Below are 8,898 nucleotides of genomic sequence, written 5' to 3'. Positions count from 1 at the left end.
TGTGTGCGAGCGCGTGGTCTGTGAGGACGTCTGGCCGAGGCGGTCGACTCCGAAGCAGGGATGCAAATGTGTCACCGCAGAGCGCAGCCTGCTTCGGTGGCGGCGGCGAGAGGGGCGGAAGCACGCGGCGGGCGTTAAGGAGCGTCGATCCGCGACACTGCCAGAAGGTCTGTGAGAATGGCCGCTAGAGACGAGCCGTGCTTGGGGGTCTGGAATTCACACACCCGAGGGAAACGGCTCTTCAGTTACGGGAATCAGAAGACACTTCTGGGGCGGGTGCGTTGCGAGGACAGATTAGATCCGATGGGTGTTAACCGAATTTAGAGAGGTCACAACCAATGCCCCAAGCCAGGGCGAGCCGCCCGTCCAAGAAATCCCTGTGTGTGCTGGTGGTTCGCGCCTTAAATTCCAGGTCAGCTAGAGCTCAGTTCCTCAGTGAAGTCTTGTCTCAAAAAAAAAAAAAAAAAAAAAAAAAAAAAAAAAAAAAAAAAAGAAAGAAAGAAAAAGAAAGAGAAAAAAAAACAACACACACACCACAAAATCTGAGCAATAAGTGGCGAAAAGCAGGAAAAGGAGACTTACTTAAAATGCGGCCGCTTTGGGAAGATTGTTAACTCTAGTGAGCCTTTTTCTGTCCTGCGAAGCCAGTTCCCAAATAACCTCACGGAGAAAAGCTTGGCCTTAGGCTTGTCCCACTAGCTCCCCCCCCCCCCCCCCCGGCAGGGTTTCTCTGTGGTTTTGGAGCCTGTCCTGGAACTAGCTCTGTAGACCAGGCTGGTCTCGAACTCACAGAGATCCGCCTGCCTCTGCCTCCCGAGTGCTGGGATTAAAGGCATGCGCCACCATCGCCCGGCCCCACTAGCTCTTATAACTTAAACGAACCCATATTTTTATTAACCTATGTTCTACCACGTGGCTTTTATCTCCCATTTTGCACCTATTTCCTCTCCGTGTCTGGCTGACTGCTCTGCCTTTCTTTTTCCCAGAGTCCTCTCGGTTCCCAGGATTTTCGCTAACCTCTCTCCTAGGGATTGACCATTCAGCTCTTTTATTAAACCAGTCACAGTGACACATCTTCACACAGTGTACAAATACCCCACAACAGTTAACCTCCCCACAAATGGCTCTTTGGGGTCGGGGTCCTGAAGTGACCTGGCTTAAATGTAGGGCCAGATCAAGGTGTGGTGCCCAACACTGGGCTTCAATCTCATCCTTTAAGGTGGTCTGACTAGGTAGAACTGTGTGAATTCTCCTTCTGGAAGACAAATTCCTCTTCAGGCTGAGGTCTTTCCCTTTTCCCATCAGGAATTTTCTGTGGGAAATTCCCATTATTTGAGGGGGGGGGTTTATTGTTTTATTAGTCTAAGATTCTCTCTCCTCTCTTTTACACACACGCACACACACACACACACACACGCACGCACGCACACACACACACACACGTTCTCTTTAGAATACCCTTATTTCTGCCAGATCTGTTGAATGGATGCTACGATGCAGGCAGAACTGTGTTTGAACTGGATATCATGTGATCCAGGAAAAGGCAGGGAAGGGCTGGTAGCACACTTACTCAGCACGTGAAGGACCCTGGCTGCGCCCTCCAGTCGCTAAGAAAGAGTGGGAAGAGAGCGGGGAGTCGGGAGAGAGAATAAAGAGGGCTTCTAACTTCGAGAAAGACTTACTTGAAGAAACATCTCAGGTAGATTGTGTAAGGGCTGACTAGCCAGCCAGCAATGGAAGGGGAACCTTGGACGAGTATCACCACCACCCAGGATTCAAACTGTTTGTCAGACCCGGGTTATAAATCTAACGCCCACAGATGGCGGATGAATCAGCTGGCAAGCTGATGCCAACATCTCGGGGAGGAACTTAGCTGGTCGTTGGGATCCCCGAGGCTGTTCTTAGGTGCACAGCGATCACACCCGAGTCATTCGGTGAGGCAAAGGATGCTTTGCAGCTACGACAAGATGTCGCCAACGGGTCGGTTTACAATTTAGGCAATGGATATGTCAGTGTTGACCCCCCCCCCCCCGCAACCCTCTCTTCCGCTTTCCCTTCCTCCCACAAGCAAAGTTTATTCTTTAATAGGCAAGAAAATGAGCCGGGCGATGGTGGCCTTTAATCCCAGCACTCGGGAGGCAGAGGCAGGCGGATCTCTGTGAGTTCGAGACCAGCCTGGTCTACAGAGCGAGTTCCGGGACAGGCTCCAAAGCTACAGAGAAACCCTGTCTCGAAAAACCAAAAAAAAAAAAAAAGAAAAAGAAAAAAAGAAAGAAAGAAAAAGAAAATGAATACGTAGTAATGAATGAAAGAACCGAAGAAAGTTGAGGAGCTAATTAACAAAAATTTAAAAGTGGTTTGAGTGGAAGTATCCTGTGTGGGTAGAGAAAGCTGCCCCGCCCCCAAAGCCATAGGTTGTTAGAGCTCCCAGTGCCAGCTGTGAGCTCCTGTACAGATGGTTGTCCGGGAAAGCTCCCGAAACCACTAAAGCAGTACAGGCAATCGCCACGGCTATTGCTTGTCTACCCGAAATGACTGGTAAGACCCTGAAGTTATAATATATGTTGGCCACAGAACACAGAGAAATCCAACTGGAACTGGACTGCAATCTTCCTCCCAGCTAGCACTCACGAGGCACTAACTATGCAGGCTGCTTGGGGAGGATCATCCTCAACAGCCTTACTCAGTATGGAGCCAGTGGGCCCCAATACCAGGCAACCTGTTGGTGCAACCCTGCCGAGTCTATTAAGGTGGTAATGGCCCACTTTTTTCATTAGATTTGAGGCCTGCTCTGGAGGAGGAAATTCACTTCTGGCATTGCAAAGGCAGACAAAAAAGCCTGAGCTAGGAGAGGCCGTAGACCTTAGTAGGAAAGCTGCGTCTTTTTATTGTTTTATTAAATGGACGTGACGTGCCTTTCAAATGGCCTTCTAAATAACCGTGTTCCCGCCCGTTACGGCTGCTGTCAGCTTCGGTTAGAGAAGGCTCTTTTTGCAGTGGTCAGCGGTGACCGCAGAGACTCATAACTAGTCATAGTACAGAGAATTACTGCCCAGCCATAAAACTAGGACATCTGTGCCACCCTTCTCCTCCAAGGGTCAGGGAACACTGGAGAAGATGGAGAGAAAGCAAGAGGAGCTGGATGAGGTGGCCAATGCCTTTAATCCCCACACAGAGGCCAGCTTGGTCTATAAATCGAATTCCAGAACAGCCATGGCTTCACACAGAGAAACTCTGTCTCAACAACAACAAAAACAACAACAACAAAACAAACAAACAAAAAGAAAACAACAGGAGGGGAGGGGCTGTGTGTAACTCTTCTTGAATACTTGTTTTTTTTTTTTGTTTATTTGTTTTGATGTTTTGAGAGGTGGTTTCTGTGTAGTTTTGGAGACTGCCTCCGAACTCACTCCTGTAGACCAGGCTGGCCTTTTTTTTTTTTTTTTTTTTTTTTTTTTGGTTTTTCGAGACAGGGTTTCTCTGTGGCTTTGGGAGCCTGTCCTGGAACTAGCTCTTGTAGACCAGGCTGGTCTCGAACTCACAGAGATCCGCCTGCCTCTGCCTCCTGAGTGCTGGGATTAAAGGCGTGCGCCACAGCCGCCCACCTTTGAATACCTGTTCTACTTGGGAACTAATAGATTATTTGCAGAAGGCAGGGGGAGAAACCAGTCAGCACTGCCATGGAAGGAGCAGTGACTTTTGGGGCCTCACTCCTGCTTGCGGCAGTTAGTTGTTGGGGGTGCATTTTCTTCAGAGGAACTTCAGCGGCACACAAAAACTCACGCAAGCGTGAAAGGAGAAGGACTATTAAGAATTGTGCAACCGAAGCGTGTGTGGGCATGATGGAATACATTATGCACACATTTTAAAATATCATAGCTGGGCAGCGGTGGTGCACGCCTTTAATCCCAGCATTCAGGAGGCAGAGGCAGGCTGATCTCTTTTGAGTTCAAGGCCAGCCAGCCTGGTCTACAGAGTGAGTTCCTTTTCCAAACAAATATATATATATATATATATATATATATATATATATATATATATATATATAAAATAAAGATGCTATTATATCAGTAATATGTGGTAACAAGAAACGATTTTTATAAAGGAAGGAAAACCTGTAGAAAGTGCAGCCTCCAGATTGAAGAGAGACTAAGCTGAGTGGTGACTGCCTAGAAGTATTTTTCTTTCCCATATGTTTGTAATTTTTTATAACTAAATATTGGTGGGGAAATGCTAGGAAAAATTAGCATTGTTGAAGCATAAACAAGACCCTGGGTGTCACACACAAAAAATGCTCCTTGAGAGCAGAGGTTCCTGGAGAGAACCTTAATTTAGTGTAAACCTCTGCAAGCCTGATTAGCATCTGTGATGTGGAGAGGGTGGAAGGAGGCAAGTCCAGAGGCAAATTACCTTGGGTCGTTTTCAGCCTTCTTGGCAGTCATATAGTACCCTCTCCTGTGACCCAGCATCGTGGTGACCGACCATCAATGCAAGTCCTTTGGCGTGTACACACATTCCTATCCTGCACCAGCCACAAGGTGAAAAATGCCGTTCAGATAGCATCTGAGGCCCACGGCTGAGATGTCCCTGTCTTTCTGTGACCCACCTACCTGATGTTCCCACCACTGTACTGAAAAATGTCTTGATTTATAATTCCTCGTGTTTGTTCATTTGTTACTATAAAACTTCGTGGGACTGTTACCACGTTAGAAAATGGAAAATGTGGGGTAACCTAAATCTGTGTCCCTGGGCCATGCTCACTTATATTTGGTTCCAGAGCAAACTGTCTCTTATTCCCTTTGAGATGAGAGTTGTGCTTTCAGGTTGACAAGAGTCACTATTTAATGAGGGTTTAGACCTGTCAAGGTGGTGCATGCCTTTAATTCCAGCACTTGGAGAGGCAGAGGCAAGGAGAGTCCGGAAGTTCAAGGGAGTCTGGCCTACTTAGCAAGATCCAGGCCATTTAAAGCTACCTAGAGAGACCCTGTCTCCGTAAACAAACAAATATATAAATATACAACATATATTTAGCCTACAGAAGGCACTAGGTTTGATGCCCCAGCACCCTCTCCCACAAAGGGATTCAAAGAGGATAGTATCCTGAAAGTGTATTAAACTCAATGCTTCAAGCAACCAGAAAGCTGGAAATGAAAACTTATATACTTCAAAAATTTATTCAGGCACTGGGAAGTAAATGAATGATGGACTCCTTGCTTCTCTAACATGTTGTAAGACTAAGTTTGACCCATAAAAATACATGTACACACTCACACACAAATCAACAATCATTTGCTCAGAGCCTTATATGTATGACATACTGTGTTACTGCATCTGAAAAATAAATTGAACAAAATCTGTTATAATCTGTAGAAAAGAAAAACAGTGTATAAACACAGTACTTACTTTTATCGTGTTTTAACATAAATAGTTTTGTTTATCTGACAAACATAGAAGCATGTTGTGGAGAAAATATCTCAAATGAGAAAGTAGCCAATTGACTGGAGAAGCCAGCAGAGGCTTTATGGAGTGGAAGGGGACAAGGAGGGTCTTCATGGAAAGAGAGAAGGCAGTAAGAAAAGGAGGGGTGGGGTTTCAGGACGGCAGTACCTAGCATTGGTAAGACTTTGAGGTAGGGTGTCCATAGGGATTGTCATAAGGTAATCTCTGGGCCGGGCGATGGTGGCGCACGCCTTTAATCCCAGCACTCGGGAGGCAGAGGCAGGTGGATCTCTGTGAGTTCGAGACCAGCCTGGTCTACAGAGCTAGTTCCAGGACAGGCTCCAAAGCCACAAAGAAACCCTGTCTCGAAAAACCAAAAAAAAAAAAAAAAAAGGTAATCTCTGTGAGTTCGAGACCAGCCTGGTCTACAAGAGCTAGTTCCAGGACAGGCTCCAAAACCACAGAGAAACCCTGTCTCGAAAAACCAAAAAAAAAAAAACAAAAAACCAAAAAACAAAAACCAAAAAAAAAAAAAAAAAAAAACTGTGGGTAAGAAGTAAGTGTGGGGTTTGGAGCCTTAGCTGGAGGGTGGAACAAACTTAGTGTGGGCAAAACCTCGGATTCTTCAGCAGGAGTGCGAGAGAGTCTGAGAAGGGGAACTGACTGACGTGTGAAGACTATCAGTAGTTCGGTGAGGTTGTACTTTCAAAGCTTACGGTTGCTTTGTGACTGGCCTGGAACTTTCTATGTAGATGAGGCTAGCCTCCAAGATACAGCACTCTGCCAGCCTCTGTTTCCTGAGTGCCACCAAGACCTGCTCAGAGTTGCTTTTTTAAAAACATCATCTAGGAAGACCTAAGCTTTGAAACTAGTACAAGACACTTTGAGGCTGTGGCCTACATTGAGTTCCTGGGTAGCAAGAGTGACATAGGGCGGGGGTACAGAAATGTCTAGAACAAATTACTCAGATGGCTATTTTGGAGGAGAGTTGGGAGGTAAAATTATGAGGACTTTTCTCTCTCTCCTTTCTCCCAATCTATCTTTTATTTTGCCTTTTTCTTTTCTTTTTTGGTTTTTCAAGATAGGGTTTCTCTGTGTAACAGCTCTGGCTGTCCTGAACTTGCTTTGTAGACCAGCCTGGCCTGGAACTCACAGAGACCTGCCTGCCTCTTCTGGGGTTAAAGGTGTGTACCACCACCAACTGGATATTTTGTCTTTCTTTTAGTCCTTTGTCTAATCTTTTTTGTTTGCTGGTTTTGTTTGCGATAAGGTCTCACTCTTTAACTTTGGTTGGCCTGGAATGCATTCAGTGGACCAAGTTGACCTTAAAGGCACAGAGATCCCCTGTTTCTGCTTCTGGACTGCTTCAAAGGCAGATGCTACCTCACCCATTTCCTAATCCATTAGTGATTTTTTTTTAAAGATTTATGTATACAGATCTCATTACAGATGGTTGTGAGTCACCATATGGTTGCTGGGAATTGAACTCAGGACCTCTGGAAGAGTAGCCGGTGCTCTTAACCACTGAGCCATCTCTCCAGCCCCCTCCATTAGTGATTTTTACTGGTAATCTCTGTACAGCCCCTCCTCTCCTCCTGTTGATCTAGAGATCAGCCCCAGATTCTGGTGGTTTCCCAGAAGAGGAGATGGCCTCTGGGTAAAAAGGCCTTCCTGGCCCAGCGAGGTCCCTCACTCAGGAAGCCAAGGAGGAGTAAGAGCTTGAACAGAAGTTCAAGGTCAAAGACCAAGTCCATAAACTTAAGCCTGGGTGGTGGCGCCTGCAAAGTGGTCTGAGTTTGAGGCCAGCCTAAGGTAAATAATGAGTTCCAGGTCGATTTGTGCTACAGAGTAAGACTCTAACTTAAAATTGAACAAAGGAGAGAGCTCAGATATAGCTCAATTGGCATTAGATCACAGATGTTGCCCCTGCTGGGGGCCACAACTGATAACAACTGATATCCAAGGCAGTAACTTCCCTAAACTAAAGTGCTTAGCAGCCCCAGAGTAGGGTGGGACAATAAGATTAGTTCCTAAATTTTGACTTTATACCCCTTCTAGTTTTAGTACCTTCACTAATCAGCTACACTCAGACTTAAACTTGCCTTCCCTCAAAGTCTCTAAACCTAAGGAATCTTCTTTGTTCTGTGGGTAGTTGTTGGGTCTCTTAGCCCAGTTTCCTCCACTTTAAGTAGCCAGCATTGCTAAAGGACATACCTCTCCTTAAACCCATCTGTAATGATCTGTCTCTTTAAGAGACAAGCCACTCCCACCCTCTCCCCATCCACTGAGGCAGGCCGATCTTCAGCTTCCAGCCTGAGTTTTCTTTTTTCCAGCTCCTTCTCAGAGAGGCAGCTTCCATCTCTTCCTCTTCTCTTTCTCTCTTTCTTTCTGCTCTTCTCCCCCTTTCCCTTCCCCTCCATAACCCACCTAATCAATGTCCCACCTCACTCTGCATGGTGTGCCTGTCTGACTCTCACCTGCCCACCATTGCCACTTGGCTCGCTGCGCTGCCCGGGGAACACCCGCTGGGGACCAGCCACCTTTGGAGACCCGTGGCATGGTCTCATATGCAGTCCCTGCCTAGGACTGGCTGCTCTCAGGACCCCCTGCCCACTGCCTGCCCGCTGGGATCTGCAGCAAACTACTCGGGGATCTGCAGCAATTTTTATTTTTCCATTACACCATCTCCTGCATCTCTCTATCAAATCTGGAAAGAATCTGTTATTTAAAACGTTTGGCATGTTTGCATAATATACATGACATGTTGGGCTCCATCTTTGGCACCTCTTAAGCCAGGTGTGGTGATGCGTGACTGTAATTCCTGCACTTAGGAGGGCCCAAAATTCAAGGCCATTCTTGACTGTGTAGGAAGTTTAAGGCCAGCCTAGGCTGTATAAAACCTGGTCTCCAAAAACTACACAATCCAGGCTGTGCACTTCCTCTTCCAGTTTACAGCCTTTTCTGCAGCCAGGACTCAGTGTTGGAGAATCTGGCTTTGCCCGGGGCAGAATGATGGAGGTTGTCTGTACTAATGGTATGGGGAAGAACATTCTCAGAGAAAGCAACATGGATGACATTGAGGCCCTGAAGGAACTGGGACCCATTGGAACGAGCTTGTTCTTAAGAAGTGGTCAGTCTACTCTTTGGAAGGCCCAGGGGGCCTATGGCTCTGGCAGGTGAATCTCTGTGAGTTTGAGGCCTACAGAGCAAGTTCCAGGGCTAGTTCCATAGCTACCCAGAGAAACACTGCCTCAAAAAAAAAAAAAAAAAAAGCCCAAACAACACCTTCCTCCCCCCAATCTATTTATTTCTCTCTCATGTTTCTACAAGTTCCAGTTAACCAGATTAGAAGTAAGGCATGGAGAATTCAGTTCCTGGTGAGGGCTCTTTTCTAGACGCAAGGGATGTTGAAGCCCGGGAGACTTAAGAGGGGACAGATTCCTTTTTGTTTGTTTCAAT

This window comes from Microtus pennsylvanicus, chromosome 16 (assembly GCF_037038515.1).
Source record: "Microtus pennsylvanicus isolate mMicPen1 chromosome 16, mMicPen1.hap1, whole genome shotgun sequence".
NCBI lineage: Eukaryota > Metazoa > Chordata > Mammalia > Rodentia > Cricetidae > Microtus > Microtus pennsylvanicus.
Note: the sequence above shows the minus strand (reverse complement) of the source record.